This window comes from Python bivittatus, unplaced genomic scaffold, assembly GCF_059951505.1.
Source record: "Python bivittatus isolate LINGU-HERP-01145 unplaced genomic scaffold, Pbiv_v1 ctg000140_np1212, whole genome shotgun sequence".
In the NCBI taxonomy this organism is placed as follows: Eukaryota; Metazoa; Chordata; class Lepidosauria; order Squamata; family Pythonidae; genus Python; species Python bivittatus.
In genome coordinates, this window is record NW_028277043.1 from 1,443,958 (window position 1) to 1,459,552 (window position 15,595).

The following is a 15,595-nucleotide window of genomic DNA, read 5'->3' on the forward strand; positions in this document are numbered from 1 at the left end:
ATATTAAATTCCTCTCACCCCCTGATTCATATCATCTGGCAGAAGTAAAAGTAAAAACAAATCCTTGGTGATTATATAACATTTGACATTTTTGCAGTGACAAGTCATGAATTTTTGAGCCATTCTGACAGTTCTGTAAAGATCAAATTTCTCCTGAGCAGCCAGGCTGGGAGACCCCAACATTATCCCTTAGGCAATGTTAGTTAACTTGGGTAGGGAAAGTGTTGGATAGTAGATGATATAGCAACAGACTAAATCATGAATTTCAAATGTCTTTTTTCATCAAAGTTCTGGAGAAATGTACTTTCTAGAGAATTTGCCCAACCAGGAGTACATTTTCTGGCCCTTTGCAGGTTGGCTTGGCTAGACTCTTCAACTAAATCTGGCAGATGCTCAGATAAATAAGAATATTTATTGAAAAGGAGAATGAATGTAGCTTTTCACTTAAAACATGATTTGACTTGTTGCAGCCTTTTAAACCAGTTAGGAAATCATATTAGCAAACTTCATAAATAGAATACTTAGCCTGTGGGAAAGAACTGAAGGTAATTCTTGCTACAAAATGATGTATGTTACCTCTCACTTCCTCTTTTCAGTTTTGTTACCCACCTCCTTAACAACACACCCTTTTGCATGATAACAAATCACTGGATCTTTCTACCTACATCTGGTTAGCAATAGCTATCTCAAGTTCCTAGGGAATGGATAAATTACATTTTTTTGCTCCTTTCCCTGCTTTCTACCTCTAATTTTACTTACAATCTGATCTGATGAAGGGTTCTACAGAATTTAAAAGCTTACTTAGTGATATTTTAGTTGATTCTAATTATTTTTACTCCAATTTTTTTTTCACTGTAATTTGGAATTCTTCAAGTGAAGAGAAGGTTATGTCATGTGTTTTATAGAGGTTTAGCACATACATTATTTATCTTGTTACCCAACTCATAGATTTCTGTTCTTGGCAGCCTCCTATACAGAAAATCTTGAGTACCCATTTGCTTTCTTTCCTCAATCTTTAGTTTGTTTCCTGAACTATTGAATAAGTAAAGTTACCTTAGGCTTCATTAGATAAGATCCAGTGCAATTATTTGCATTTTGCTTTAATTTAGAAAATCCTGAGATTGTGAATAATCATTTGGCTTGGACACATTCAGGAAACACCACATGGGAAGAGCCTGATCATTCCCTACCAGGCAACCATGACATTTCCTCATCTGTTTATTTGATTGATTGATCAATTACGTGTCATTGATTTGGTGTTGACTTTTTAGCAACTACATAGAGAAGTCTCCAGGATGACCTGTCCCTAACCTGATCTTTCAGGTCTTCTGGCGGTGTGCCAGTCATTGCTGCAATCAAGTCCATTCATCCTATTACTGGTTATCCTCTTTCCTTCCATCTTTCCCATCTTTGTAGAACTTTCAAAAGACATAGGTCTTCACATGTGTCTAAAATGTGATAATTTAAGTCTGATCATTTGTGTGAGAACTCTGACTTCATTTGTTTTATGATCCACTTCAAAGTCCAACTTTTTCTTCCATAAAGTATTTCAGGGAAAACCATTGCCTGCACAATTCCGATCTTTGTAGATAAAGACATGGCATAGCATCTGAATAGCTTTTTTAAGGCCTTAAATAGTCTAGGCTGCAGCATATTTCTTGATTGCTGGTTCCTTTATTGTTGATAATTAATCCTAAAAGGCAGAAGCTATTCACCACTTCAATATCATCGTCAGTTCTAAGGCTGGTTGCTCTACCTGTTGTCATTAGTTTGTCTTCTTTATATTTTGTCTGAGTCCCATTTTTTATGCTCCTTGAGTACTAGAACTTCCAGATCATTTACATTTTCAGCTATCAGAGTAGTGTCATTAGCACAGCACAGATTATTAGTGTTTCTGCCTCCAATTTTAAAACCATGCTCATCACCTTCTAATTCAGCCTACCTCAATACACACACACACACACACACACACACACACACACATATATATATGTTCAGCAATACAGACTGACTAAATAAGGAAGGAATATACAAACTTGTCTCACTCCTTCGCTGACCAGGAGCCAGCTCATTTTACCATGTTTTGTCCACACTCTGGTTTCCTGTCTTGTTTATAAATTTCTCATGAGGACAGTGAGATGTTCTGGGATTCCAATTTTCCTAAAGACATTCTACAGCTTGACATAGCACAACACAAAGGCCTTTTTTTTTTTGGTGCCTTTGAGTCTCTGTTGACTCCTGCCAACTCCCTGGACAAGTCCCTGAAGTTTTCTTGGCGAGATTTCAGAAGTGGTTTGCCATTGCCTGCTTCCTAGGGCTGAGAGAGAGTGGTCACCTAGCTGGCTTTGTACCTAAGACAAGACTAGAATTCACAATCTCCCGGTTTTTAACATGGTGCCTTAACCATTACACCAAACTGGCTCTCCACTGTATAATTAATGAAGCACTTATTGACTTCTTTTTGCTATTCTTTAATTTTCTCAATTACCCAGAATGCCTCAGCAATAATGTATCTTATTCTTTGACCTCTTGTAAAACCAGCTTGAACATCTGGCATCTCCCTTTTCATGCAGGGCTCTAATCTAAGCATTATTTTGCTAGCATGTGAAATTAAAGATTATGTAATAGTTTGCACGCACTATTTAATCTTTCTTTGGGATTGGCATGTAGACTAATCTCTTCCAACCAACTGGTCACTCTATCATTCTTCAGGTTTACTAGGATAGTTTGGCTACAACCTTTACTTATTCTGTTGTTTGCCATACTTCTGTGACCATTCCATTAGTTCCTGTAGAGAGTAAGGAAGATGATCTTGATGGAGATAGGTGAGATCTGTTACCAAAGTGACGAAGGGAAGCATATATCTTAAGTCCAGAACAAACAGAAAATATGTGGAAGAGGCTCATATAGGCACCTCCCAAATTCACATGAGTATAAGAAGGGGGGAGGAGGTACAGGACAATCAAACTTGTCAATCCTGTTGTTAAAGCCACTTTTAATAAAAGTAGTTTTAGCCTACCCATGGAGTTGATTCCTAGTCTGAACTACCTGGCTAATTAGTCTAACTAATTCCTGAGTCTTCCAACTTGGTAATAAATGGAGTGCTGATCTAACTTCATTTTCTAGTATTAGACATTCTTGGAAGTAGGGAATGTATTCTAAGCACATACTTCTTTGATCTTCTTTGAATAACTTATTATGTGCTTATTGGCATTCTTTAACATACCATTTTGAAGTTGAAAGCTCCTTCTGTGTTCAAAGATCTTTGTCAAGACTTTCTTTGTCTGTTTCTACCTTCAGTGTTTTTACAGATGTCATTGTAATACTACTTCTTGTCTCTTCTAATGGCTCTCTGAAAATCTTTGTTAAATTCCTTCCTGAGTTCCTTGTCCTCTTTGATTTTAACTTTCCTTCTCTTCTTGGCAATTTCCACCATTTGTTCTGACATCCTCTTTACTTTCTTTTGTTTCTTAGTCCTCAGTACTCTCTTTTCATTTTTATCCTTAATAATTCCATAGTTCCTCTGGTTCCCTATCAATGAAGTTCTGGACTTCGAAGTGATTCCTGGTGTTCTCCTTGAAAATGGTGGATATATGTTCAAGATCACATTGTAGAAACTGACTGGTTTTGTTCTTCTGCTTTAGCTTGGCTTAGAACTTGCACATGAACAGTTCATTGTTCCACTGTCAGCCCCTGCATATGTTTTTGTTGTTTATAATTGAGCTGTTCCACCTCCTTGTGCTACTAATATAGCCAGTTTTATTTCTGAGTAATCCATCTGGTGATGTCCATGGGATCACCACTGTCAGGACTAGAAACTAGCACTTCCACGCATACAACCTCAAGTATGGATACAGTATGTAGATGACACCTTTGTTATAATAAAAAAAAGAACAACTAGAGAAAACACATGAAACTATCAACAACATCTTCAAAGGAATAATATTCACCAGAGAGGAAGAAAACAACAACATGCTACTCTTCCTGGATATCCTCATCAGCAAAGGAAACAACAGCAAATTAGAAACCCAAGTCTATCAGAAGACAACCCACATTAATCAAGTACTCCACTACCCAAGTAACAACCCAACCTCCCACAAGAGGAGCTGTGTAAGAACATTATTAAAATGAGCACAAATGCACTGCAGCAACCCAGAACAGCAGAAAAAGGAAACAGACCACCTATTCAACATCTTCCAACAAAATGGATATCCATGCAACTTTATCAAAAAGTGCCTGGCCACTCAACCTACTACTACACAACCAACACAAGCTATGAAAAGGATAACACTGCCATACATCAGAAACGTCTCAGAAACTACCAACAGACTATTACAACCACATGGCATCTCCATAACACACAAACCAACTAAAGCCCTCCAAAACACCTTAAGCAAACCAAAAGACCCAATAGCCGAAGAAGAAAAAGCAGGAGTCATCTACAACATACAGTGTAAGGACTGTAACAACCACTATGTAGGACAGACAGGCAGAAGGCTATCGGAGCACATCCATGAACCCCAACTAGCAGTCAGAAGACATGATGAAAAGTCCTTAATCCACAACACATGGACAGACTTAAGCATAGTTTCAACTGGGAAACTGTCAGCATCTTAGACCAAGCTAAATCCAAAAATGCGAGGGAATTCCTGGAAGTTTGGTATTCAGACAAGGCAGCCATCAACAGGCACATAGAGAAAAACAACATCTACACACTATTCAAAAGAGACAATAAAAAGGAAAACAAAAGACCAGAATATCTCCTCATCAGCAATCATCACCGAGATAAGCAGAGATTAACATCAAGATTATCACCAGACATACAATCAGCAGTAAACAATACCCTAATCAAAGAACTACCAGAGGAAAAAAATTAAAACAAAACCCACACCCCCACTAACACCTGCAGGGCATGCCACTGTATATAAACAGAGAGCAAACCCCATTCTGTTCTAGCATTGAAAATATTACCTAGTCAGGTAATGAAACGTTTGCAAGAAAACAGCCAAGCTCAGAGAACTCCAAGGTCTCCACAGATGTCCATTTGTATAAGCATCGTTTTGGTTGTCTGAAAATTGTTTTAGCCATGAAGAAATCATTGGATTGGCAGAAACTGATAAGTCCTTCTCTTTATTTCTGTTTCCTAAACCATCCAATGAACATTTTCCTCCTTACTATTTCTAATGTTAGCATTCCAATCAAACCACAAGTAGCACAACTTCCTTGTGTATCCCGTTAAATTCAGAGTGAAGTTGACCATTAAAGCTCATCAGCTTCCTCTTCTGTATCAGTGGTTGGAGCATAAACTTAGATAACTATTATAGTAAAGGCTTATCTTAAAATCTAATTGATAATGTTTGGTTATTGACAGCATTGTACCCAAATACTGTCTTTGCTATGTCCTTCCTGACCATGTAAGCAATGCTATTCATATTTGTGTGTGTGTATGTGCACGCGTGCTGAGTATGATGTTCTGACTGAAAGTGTCTAATTCTAGTCCATTTCAATTCACTGATGCCTAAGATGTCAATATGTAGTCATTTCATTTCATCTTTCACTGTGTTGAGCTCTCCTATATTCCTACTGTAATTCTGCTTTGCAGCTTTGGGTTTTCTTTTCCTGAATCAGCAACTAGACAACCTAAAGGGATCTAACTATATCATAAACACCACTCCAAAAGATCCTGAGCTTTTCCTCAGCAGCTTATTGAGTGCCATCTGACCTGAGGGACCCATCATCCAGCACTATATCGACCATCATTTTATATTATCTGTCCATGTGGTTTTCTTGGTAAAACACAGGAATGCAATATGAAATGATGCTTCTGCTATTGACACTATGGTGATCATCTGCCTACAGCATCTTCCTATATCACTTTTGCCCACTTTTGCTTGCTTGCTGTAGCTGGCAACTGGAATGACCTTCACGCCTTCAGTGACCCCATTGAAAATATATATTCTTGTATACAGTCCAGGCATTCTTTGCTCACCCCTCCCTGGAGCACCCCATCATCATGATGAGGTTTCACAGCAGGACTTGGGAAGCAGGGGGCATTATCTACTCACCCACTATCCTCAAAGTTTTTTCTAGATTAGATGTTTCAGAGACATCTTGCCTTCTTGGCATCTGTATTGACTAATTTTCTTTCTGCTTTTCACTCTGGGTGTAATCTTTTACTTTGAAATTCATTATATGTACCCTTCTTCCACATCTAATGTTCCTTACACGAGAGAGAGAGAGATAGGGGCAAAGGTGAGCAAGATATGGTAACACATATCTTGAGATGGAGGAGTTCTTCTGTTATGCAGGATCTGCACCCCAAAGAAGTCATCAGTGGAAGAAAGCCACTTGCCTCATGAAAGGCTTTACCAGGCCAGTCCTGTTCTCTTTCTGTGTATCTTTCTGACTTTGATCTTTAGACTTATGAATTCACCACCCTCCTGAAAACAATTTAACATGCTATTCTTTATGTGAGGTTTTATTGCCTCCCACTTAAGAGTCTTTTAAACATATAACTTTCCCACACATGCCATACTCTGCTTTGTTGCCTGACTCCTAACCTGCCATTTTTAGTATTCTTTCTTTGCTAACTCAGACCATTGTTGAAGAATGCTCAAGAGCAATGCAGGTGGATCAGTAATTGGCCCACAATATTGTGAAGCAATTTTACTTTTGATATCAAATAGTTGGGGAGAATTGGCTCCCATTGTTGTGTTATTAATATGGAAGCCTGAAGCAAGGGCAGGAAAACTAGACAAACAACTGGCTAAGGAAAAAGTGATTCAGGGATCTCTAGCTGAAAAGAAATACAAAGAAAAGTGGGAAGGGAACCTCTTATCTGGGAATCTGGAGAATTGAAGGCCATCTCAGATAGAGAACACTAGATTGGAAGAATGTGGGTATGTGTATTATGACCCTTAATTATTCTACTCTTTAACATCTTCTAATCTGCTACTCTGCAATATCTGATAGGAGACCCAACTGATAAATCCAGCTGGCAACTTGAGAAAGTGGCAATCTCAGTGGTAAATCTGGCATAGTGAGGCTGATAAATGATGCCTTTTCAATACTCCTGTTCCCAGCTCAATCTATTTTTGCTGATCCACGAACAAAAGTGAGCTTCACAGATATGTAGTTAATTAATCATGGAAGCTGGAACCCTGTACATACACTATATCTCATGGTTCTGTTACCTTGATGTAAAAGGCAAAAACGATGACTTCAAAATGATTATGATGTTTTTTTAAATGTATCATATTTCTGATCAATCTAATAACTGGGCTTTTCTCAGCAGATTACAGTACCAAATTTATCAAAATTGTAATGCCTGAAAAGCACACTTGCCCTAAAAAGCAAAATCAAAATACCCTATACTTTTAAATTTATTTTTAATAATTTCATTGCTTTTTAATTAATAACAAAAAGAAAAGCAAAACACAAAAATAATAATACACTATCAAGAAGAAAAAAAATACATTAAAAAGTGTTGTTACAACAAAGTGACGAAAATACCCTAGACTTTACTAAAACATATTCCATGAACACGTAACCAAATCTGTCCCCCCTTCAGGAAATTCTTTAGATCCAAAGGAGCTTCTTAGAAGCTTTGTCACATTTTGTCTGATTTAATGTCGTTGAGTTTGGAAGAAACTCAGCCATAATCTGCAGAATCGCCTTCTGTCAGTGTTGTATTTACCTCCCTGATTAAATGTGCCATAAATCACTGACTCTTTCTCATTTTAGAATAATGGGACAAGCAGCAATGAAGGCCATCAGTATTATTCCACTGGAGTTGCATCCTAAGGCTTTGCACAACACAAGGATTGCTCTTAGTCAGAAATCCTGAATTGCAACTTTCATGGGTGGGTCACTGAAAAATCTGGAAGCGCACAGAGATGGGGCGTTCAGTACTAAGAAAGTAACCGGCGTGGCTGCTTGTTGCTCACTTACAGATGTAGCATTCTCGGAGTGAAGCACAGAGGTAAGAAAGTTTGTCTCTATTTTAACTCTTTTGTGATCTGAATTGGATTTTAAACTAATGTAAACTGATCTTTTTAAACTATTCTGCACTGGAATTCGTATTCACACATGATAATAACCTTATACCAAAAGAATTATTTTGAGTGACAGTTGCATTATTGACTTGAAATACTTGAACAGAATAAAAACTCTAGTCCGCTAATGATCCTTTGCTTCTCCCCGCCTCCCAATATTTGAAAAAATTTAACATTAAGTTCCTTTGAAAATATTGATGGTTAGCAACTGAAAGATCCATATCTTTGTATGCGGGGAGGGGGGGGGAAGAGGTGGGTTGACTGCTAAGTATCCCATTAAATTGTTTATATGGATAAAACCATAAAGAGAAATGTATCTGACCTCCCTGTTCTTATCTTTGGCTCTACCAATGAGATGGGCTTAGGTGGCATTATTTCAAATTGCAGGTAATACTCAAGGAGAGAGAGACTTTCTTGAACTGATATCTATGTAGTGTTATGGGCAACAGTATGGAAGAATTTGCCATTGCCTTCTTCCAGGATTTATAAAAAAATCCCTAGTGTAAAATACAGGATGGTGGCCCATCCTAATGGCCCATCCTAAATACTAAACAGGTTCACTCAATGGTTAGTTCGAGAGGGGAAGTAGGCTAGGTACTAGCTAATTGTAGACAACGGTCCCATGTGGATAAAATCCATTACACAGAAGAGTAGAGAGTGAGGGCTGAGCTAAGCCTTTTCTTTAGTCAGCTTGCTCTCCACCTGTATTCTGAAGCGCACAGCTGAACCAGCAGATTATCACCTCTGTCTGGCTACAGAGGAAAGGCAATCTGGTTACCCTTATTTGCAAGCGAGTCTGACAAGGATCCCGGCATGTACTTGGAAGCTCAAATGAGTGTAAAATTGCAACTCCTTCCAGTAGCATTTGTTGATCACATTTATGCCCTTATTAAACTAGTTAGAGTGATTACAAATGGAGTCTCTTATAAGACCACGACCTCGTCTCGTCTCAGAAATGCAGGAACTGGAAGGGAGATAATTATCCATCTAAATTTAAAAAAATTAAAAACGTTAATAAAAATATAGATTTATATAATTCTAATATGATATAAATATAATAGGGGCAAGGAAGGAACCTCCAAGTGGTGCCCCTGGTAACAGCGAATTTAATTTTTTGCTGGCTAATCCTGCCAACCCAAAATGCAGGAAATGTCTCTTGAAAACAAAGGGCCCTTTTCAGGGCCAATTTAAATCATGGCTACTATGAACAAGATCACGATGAGACTCAGATAATGGGATGCTCCTATCATGGGGAGCCTCTGGAAATCCCTGCGCCCCTGCCAGTGTCAGTAGCAGATTTTGGAGGCTGCTGAAAGATGTCCTAAGGAGATAATGCTCTCTGCCACCATCCTTATCTTGCCCTTTTCCTCTTGCTCAAGTGCCCACCTTGACTGAGAGGAATCCAGGCAAGCAGAGATCTCTACTCCTTCCTCTCAACTGCTCATCTGAAGAAAGCAAAGGATCAGGCAGATAAAGTAAAATGAAGGAGAGTTAAGCGTCTCTGGGGAGGGCAGTCAGCTGTGGCTTCTGGTAGACTAGGACTCTGGCAGATACCCATCAGTTCCAATGCTTTCTCCAAGGACCTGTGTGACAGAAACTGTCCGGTGTTAGGGCGTGTTAAACATCACCAGGGAGATAGCATTTTTTAAAAAATTGGAGCTATTAAGCATTAAGGAGAATGATTTTTCCCTAGGTCATGTTGTGTAATGTGGTGGTTACAGCAGGCAAAGGAGGCAGAGCTGGTCCGTTAAAATGACAGTGCATGGATGTCAGCCACTTCTCCTGCTGAGAAATGAGTGACCTACAGTGTGGGCAGAAGAAAGAACCATAAGATCGGGATCTGCTATACAGTATGTAAGGCTTGGGTCTTAGAACTTGCAGTAGCTAGTTTTCTGCATTATCCAGAGTTTTTTTTCACTATCTGCCATAAAAAGCATCTTACCGGAGCTGTGTCCTTCAATCTCTTGAGTGTAAGCCTTCTAGTAATGGGTGAAAGGAGTCAGGGGAATAGTCTTATATCTGTGGCCACAAAGGATCTGCTAAAGTAGAGAGTTCAGTCATAGCCTTTCCTCCAGTTCCCTCCAACTGTGTATAATAATTGTTTTAAAAACTGGTTTTGCCACTTCCTAGCCAAGGTAGCTGTGACACAGCACATGGTTATAGCCAGCAACTGCTACATTGCTTTCTCAAAGGCTTTCCCCCCCTCTTTAGATGTAGGCATGTGTTCCGTGACTTACCTCTCTTTCTCCAGTGATTAATTTCAATTGCAGTTCCATTTTTTTATGGCCTCAGTTATCTGTCTCCCAGAATTAGACCTCACCCTGCATGAATATTAGATTATATAGAAAGGATATCAACATGCACAATGATATCAGTCACAGTACTCCTGTAATAGCAACTCTCCGTTCTGGAAGCTTTTCCTGGCCTCTTTGTGATATATCCTTCCTCTAATAGCAACTTAATGTGATTGTGCTGTTCTGGCTGCTTTTTCTTTTCTTCTGACTTCTTGTTTTAAGTTCACAAAACGTGTTCACCCTCCTTTGCATCGGTACTTATCCTTCCAGTTTTTCCATCAGGTGTGCATGACTGTTCAGTAGAAATGTACATGCCCTTGTTGGAGTTAATAAGGTCCAGCTTTAGGACCTAAGCTGCTTTAGCCTGAGTTGTTTGTCCATCTCACCCAATATAGTCAAGACTGGTGGTCAGCCCCCTCCTCCGAGTTTGAGGCAGGAGTTTCTCCAGTCCCACCTAGAGGATTGGATCTAGGACCTTATGCACATATATATTCTATCACTAAGCTCTTACCACTATGGTCTAGTAATAGTAATCTTTATCACAGTCATTGAACAGCCCAAGATAAGAACACAACAAAGCAGAAGAAATATTGTCACAAAACTTTATAGCAGCATGAACCAAGGGTGATGGACCTAATTAGCTTATCAGTAAACCAAGTTCTTGAGATCTTTTGGTGGACTTTACAAGTTGCAACATCAAATTTGCATTAAGTGTAACAGTTTTCCTCTGGTGTCCTGTTGCCTACCTTGCTCACTACATGCTTTTCGGAAGCCCACAAGCAAGGCCTGAAGTCACTTGCATCCCAGAAACGTAAGGCTGAATATATTGCAAAATAGCCGCATCATCAGTTCAGATGTTTGCACCATACATAATTCATTCACTGAACTCTCTGCCACAAAACAGGGCAAGAAAACACTAGCTTTGCAGATTTTAAGAAAGGACTAGACAAATTATGCCTTTAAACATTGAGGATGCCATGTAGCTCTGGCCAGCTATGAAAGAAGTCTGGTGTGGAATGGTTGTGTTATGGCAGTTTAAAATACCCTCATCTCAGAATAAGTGTTTTGCAGCTATTTCTGTATCCAGCCAAGACGTACATACACACTTGTGCATGTGCACCCTGGTGTTCAGAGTTAAGGTAATGTCAAAAACTGGAGGACATAGCATAGTCTTTTTGCTTTTTTGACGAAAACCTGTTGACTTTTTCTGAAATCTGTATTTTAATCAGCTGTTCAAAGAAAAATAAAGCAACTTTCCCATTTGTCACACTAGGATTTTCCTGAGTGGTTACTTCCTTCTCTCCAAAGATGTCTGCTTTTGAATAAACGAGCAGATTACAGCAGTGGAATACTATAGGTTGGGGAGAAATGATGCTATGTCTCTGTATTTGTAATGTCTGCAAAGCTTGGGAGAATTTTCATGGGAAAACAGAATAGAAAGTAAGCATTATCTCAGCTGTTTTTGTACTATGATCATGGTTTAGAACAAGGAGGAGGAATCTAAGGTAAGCTCAGGACAAGATCCATTTCAGTCCAGCATTTTGCTTGTCACAGTGGCCAACCAGATGTCTCTGGGGTGCCTGTAAACAGGAGGTGGAGACATATTTCTTGATCTCCTATTTGTAGAAGCATTAAAAAGACCCTGATGTAAATTGACTGAAAGATCTAGGCTTTATCTGAAAACATTTGTCGATCCTTTAGGAGAAAAGGAGACAAAAAGAGATATGGGGTTAGAATCTATGGAAGGAGCAGCTGGAAAGGTGACCAACTTTCCTCATTGTTCTGTTTCAGATAATTCACTTCGGTTGGGCTTAAGAAACAAAGGTGAGAGATTTTGGAGAGTGAATGATTGGCTAATTCTGAAGACTGCTGAGGAACTCAATCAAGAACAATGTAAACATTAGCATCCTTGCAGGACTGGCCCTGTAATGAGATAAAATGAAATATGTACCATGAGCAGAAAAGATGCTGAAGAGCAGGGAACAATAATATGGAGTCCTTGGGGTTCTCTGAGCTTGGTTCTTTTCTTGCAAACATTTCATTACCCGGCTAGGTAACATCTTCAGTGCTAAAATGGGATGAGGATTTGCTCTCTATTTATCTGCTGTGGCCTGCTTTGCCAGTGCTGGTGGGGGTGGGGGTTCTGTTTTGCTCTTCTGGTAGCTCATTGATTAGCATATGTTGACTGCTTGATTGTGTGCCTGGTGGACCTTTGCTTATCTGGGTGATGATTGCTGGAGGTGATTGTTGGTGATTGAATGCTGGTGAGGCGATCTTCTGGTCTTTTGTCTCTTTTGAATAGTATGTAGATGCTGTTTTAAGGAATGTTGTGCAATTAAGGAATTAAGGAATGATGAAAATTCCTTAATTGCACAACACATGGACAGACTCAACCACAGGGGTCAGCATTTTAGACCAAGCCAAAACCAAACATGCAAGAGAATTCTTGGAAGCTTGGTATTCAGACAAGGCAGCCATTAACAGACACATAGAGATTGTTTCTCTTGAATATCCCTCTCATTCTCTTGAATATCCCTCTCATTCTCACCCTACACATACAATTTTAATAAAATATTGATGATGATGATGATGATGATGATGATGATGATGATGATGATGATGGCAATGCCCAACTCCCTCTTTTGTGCAGGACAACCAGTTTCCATTTGTCCGGTGGCAAGATGTACTATTGTACTTTTTTACTGTATGGGAATTAACTCTTGCTTCTACAAATGCTTCTACAAATAGGAGATCAAAAAATATGTCTCTACCTCCTGTTTACAGGCACCCCAGGGGCATTTGGTTGGCCACTGTGACAAACAAAATGCTGGACTGAAATGGATCTTTACCTGAGCTTACCTTAGATTCCTCCTCCTTGTTTTAAGGTGTAGGTCTAGGAGTTACACTCTTAGACATTTCAAAGGAATCTACCTAGGAGAAAGTCTGGGTTTGTGCTTGGAAAAGTGAACACGCTGTGATTTTTGGTGTAATGCTGCGATTTAGATGCTGTGGCTTAGCTATGCCAGGACTGAATGTTACTAGCTCAGGGCAAATATACAGCTGCTATTTTTAAGACTAATGGCATATTTATTGTAAAGTTTGGATCATCATGTAAAAGGTTCTCACTCAGAACCTTGGGAATATGCTTCGGATCCCCCCCATTTATGCTTGTCCAAAGTTTCTCCCTAACACCACCTTTGGCTGCCCTCAAAGCTGTATGTGAGAGTTTGAGTTGACAAGAGTCTCAAGAATAGTCTGGGATCAGGCAGGGCTATTTTGTAAAGGCAGGATAGGTGTGTCAGGCTTCTCCCTGGCAGGCCAAACTAGAAATAAGTAATCAGGCACACAGCGATCCAGGAACTTCTGGCACCTAGATCTTATTGTAAAAAAAGCTAAGAAATTACAAAAGAATGCCAGTGACTGTTTAATGCAAGCTTTGTTTATAACAATGAATGTTCAAATGTCTTTGCTTTGCATCCTTTTCCTGCCCACTCAGTGTAAATGGCTAGAAGTGATTCTTTTTTTGTTTAGAAGGAGCAGTTTCTTGTTGTGGTGACAGTTTGGTCTAGTATCAGGCTGTTTACCTTTGATCATGGGAGACCAGGTGCAATCAACTTGTTAGGATGAGATATAGACTCAAGCAGTCCTTTACAAAAGAATGAGTAAAGGAAGCTCACCATTTAAACCTTGGGGTATACATATATGTAGAACCAGATTTCTAACCTTGGTAGAAGCTGGTTTTCATCGTGACGAGATTACTCGTATCTGCCAGAAAGTAACTTAACATCTCAAGCCATATCCTTGATGTCCCCCGAGAATGTCAAGTACTGGACACAGAGAGATTATTGGAAAAGCCTAGGGAAACTTCTAAAATTGTGTCTGTAAGTGAAGACCTGGGATCAAACGGTCGGTTTTCTGATGTTTATAATTCCCTTTAGACACATACTATCACATTCCATACTATGTACCACTGTTTCCCTTCCCTGTTTTTAGTTTGAAAATGATTCAAACTGCATCTTCAGACCTTGAAGCTCCAAGAACAAGGAGCAAACTTTATTGTTGCACCACAAACCGCTGCAGATCCTGCAGTAATAAAAATCTCAGACCCACTGCGTGAAAAAGGGAATCTTTTCTCTTCAAAACCCAGGATTTGGCTAGTAGAATGAGGCAGGAATTCCATCAAAGGGGGAAATAAAATGCCCACTGCCCTAGCCTGTTTCACAATGATTTCTTACCAGGTTTCATTGCAGTTTTATATACACTACAGCTGAGCCAGAAATAAACAGGCTCAGCTTTCATACCTAACCAGTATCACGCAGAGAAATCTGCTGCTTTCAAACTGGTGGAGTCCTCATGTGGGCGCACTTGCAAATGTTTCTTCTAAGTGCCATGGGAACAACTGCCTCAAGGTTTCCAGTCATGTTTGTGGCTCCAAGCCAGATGAGTAGATCGAATGCTAATCTTAGCAAAAAATTGTTTTTTTAATTCATGTTACGACTTTCAGTCTTGTTTGCATTGTATATACCTATGCAGATGGTAGTCATAGCTAAGATAGTGTGTCTTCTTAGAATGGATTTGCAAGGGAAATGAAACTTGCACTAATTCTGTAACATTAATATGTTATGACCTCCAGGCAGTCTCACCTTTAGAACTTCAATATAGTTGCAGAATATCTGTTGCTTTGCTTAAATTGCATTGCAGAACTGTTGTCTGAAGTGAGTCTGTGGTTTGAAATCCTTGTACTTCATGTTTCACTGATTCGGCCCAGGGTATAAATGATCTCTAAGGTGGTTCCCCCCCCCCACTTTTTAATGAGGAAATCTACTATTTGGACCCATATTGTGTGCAATAAATTTATGATAGTTCTCTCTGCTATATCTATTCTTTCCAGAGTTCACATCACCCGGATTGAATTATTTTGGTGTAATGTTCCCTTTTAAGGTTCCCTGTGCAAAGGCTGATTTCAAATTGTTTCTGAATCTGCACATAATATATTATATTGTTTTTCTTTTCTTTTTGTAAAATAAAAAAAACAGTAAGGGAAACTACAGAACTAAATAGAAAAATAAACTAACAACTAAAAGAGAAAAAAACCCCTAAAACTTGGGAATGTATACATGTCTCCAGGAAAAATATAAATAGAGCATTTTAAATAACCATAATCAAGATTTCTGTCCAAAACGGCAACTACACAGATGAAGATCATCTATTAGGACAAATGTTGTTAATATAACTAATAAATGATGA